The sequence below is a fragment of the Astyanax mexicanus genome, chromosome 3 (genome assembly GCF_023375975.1).
Source record: "Astyanax mexicanus isolate ESR-SI-001 chromosome 3, AstMex3_surface, whole genome shotgun sequence".
In the NCBI taxonomy this organism is placed as follows: domain Eukaryota; kingdom Metazoa; phylum Chordata; class Actinopteri; order Characiformes; family Acestrorhamphidae; genus Astyanax; species Astyanax mexicanus.
The window spans coordinates 28,838,105-28,840,475 of record NC_064410.1 but is presented as its reverse complement, the minus strand read 5'-3'; the positions used below and the strand labels follow the sequence as shown (position 1 = coordinate 28,840,475).

The window sequence follows — 2,371 nt, the reverse complement described above, 5'->3', positions numbered from 1 at the left end:
AGATAGCTGGCACCAATGTTTCCAAGGTTACTGTGGGTAATACGCTAAGTAATACGCTAAGATGTCATAGTTTAAAGACATGCATGGCATGGAAGCTTCCCCTGCTTAAATCAGCACACGTCCAGGCCTGTCTTAGGTTGGCCCATGACCATTTGGATGATCCAGAGGAGTCAAGAAAGTTTTGTGGTTAGATGAGACCAAAATAAAACTTTCTTGTCTTAATTCCACTCGCCGTGTTTGGAAGACGAAGAATGATGAGTACCATCCCAAAAACACCATCCCTACTGTAAACCATGGGGGTGGAAGCATCATGCTTTGGGGGTGCACATGGAACAGGATGACTGCACTGTATGAAGGAGAGGATGACCGGGGTCATGTATTGCAGGTTTTGGGGAACAACCTCCTTCTCTCAGTTAGAGCATTAACGATTAGTCGTGGCTGGGTTTCTTTAACATAACAATGACCAGAAGCACACAGCCAGTAACACAGAAATAAATTATTAGAAAAAAAATCATACATTGTGATTTCCGGATTTTTTTTTTAGATTATGTCTCTCACAGTGGACATGTATGGCGTCACACCAATGTCAAAAGTCGGGGGCACAAAAATTCCAGGTGTACAAAATTAACCAGCGTATTTTAACATTTTGCATGTGTAAATTAACTTCTTGCGAGCGCAAATGTAAAGCTCACAAGCAAAAAAAGGGGGAATTGTGTGCGCGCTGAACAAAAATTCGCTCTCGAGTTTTATTTTTCTCATCTCGGGTGTTTATTTTCCTCTCAAATTCACAGTTCTCCTTGCACGCTGTGCAAATTACCTGCAGCTTTTGCTTTTGCGCTCGAGTTTTGAAAGGGATTATTTTGACTGTTTGGGGGCGGGGTCAGGGTCGCCTCTCTCATTGAATCCTAATGGCTGATATCTCCAGGGTTTGTGACGAACCCAATAGTATAAAGCTGCAGACCCGGAGACTGCAGTTTTAGGACCGCTGCAGATTCAGGACCGCTGCAGTTCTAGGACCCTACTCTGCCGCCTAGCGACATAAGTGATTATTACACAGTAGGCGGGACCAGCGAGAGAGGGAGTGAGTGGGGTGCAGGTGTATGCTAAAGGCTTTTCTCCTCATAGCGAAATGAATGACTTAAAGGCTTATTTCAATGTTTATTTCACCCAAATATCACCAATTCAGCTAATTACACTTTATAATGTTTATTTCACCCAAATATCACCAATTCAGCTATTTACACTTTATAATGTTTATTTCACCCAAATATCACCAATTCAGCTATTTACACTTTATAATGTTTATTTCACCCAAATATCACCAATTCAGCTATTTACACTTTATAATGTTTATTTCACCCAAATATCACCAATTCAGCTATTTACACTTTATAATGTTTATTTCACCCAAATATCACCAATTCAGCTATTTACACTTTACAATGTTTATTTCACCCAAATATCACCAATTCAGCTAACTACTTGCAATTTTTAATGTTTATTTCACCCAAATATCACCAATTTAACTAACTAATTACACCTTTTAATGTGTATTTCACCCAAATATCATCACCTAAATATTACTTTGTCTTAGAATGTGTCCTAGAACTCCCAACCACATATCAGAGACACAAGGAAGACTTGGGGTTATAAAATGTATTTGAAATAATAACAAAATTCAAATATTAAAATTCACACATTAACGTTGTTTTTTTTTATCCAGGGACTTGGATCGCAACGACTTCTGTAAGAGAGAGAAAGAAAGAAGAGATAGAGAAAGAGATACAAAAAAATATATTAATATTTGACATTTCTTTTTTAATATTCAAACTCCACATTGTGAATTAAATTTCCACACTACCTACCAACTAAATGGCCTTCCTTCTTTCTTCAGTTGTTTGTTTATTTTTTGATTGAAGTCCTCTACTTCACTGAAAGAGTAAAGAAACAACATAATTACTACAATATTACTAATAAAGATTTTATGGAACGTAACACACAATCACATCTCAACTTTTACCTGTGATGATAAACTGGACCGCAGATGAAGACCTGCTCAGCCTGTTTCAGGGATAAATTCCTCAGCGCAGCCAGGCCATATGTGATGGCCTACCAAACAAAATATAGAACAAAAAGCCATTATAAACATGTCTTCAAACATAAAACATAATAATACATTTTATTTATAATGCACTTAACATTTCAGAGAAATCTGTTTGAATTGTTATATGCATCTTGAAAAGCAGACAGGATAATCAGTAAAATTTAAAAATTTCATAAAATTACTGTTACAAATGACAACACGTATTGTTCAAGATTATTAACTTAACTATATGGTACAACAGTAATATTAAGTAAGCATTTAACGTTA

General features: G+C 36.5%; 1 long non-coding RNA gene across 1 annotated transcript; it reads right to left on the bottom strand.

Annotated features, from left to right (window-relative positions):
* Positions 1-1,145: 1,145 nt before the first annotated feature.
* On the bottom strand, positions 1,146-2,118 carry LOC125799473 (uncharacterized). The gene is made up of 3 exons (XR_007438453.1): positions 2,021-2,118; positions 1,866-1,931; positions 1,146-1,744 (listed from the first exon to the last, which is right to left on the bottom strand). It is a non-coding gene; the product is annotated as an uncharacterized LOC125799473 (long non-coding RNA).
* Between the last annotated feature and the right edge of the window lie 253 nt (positions 2,119-2,371).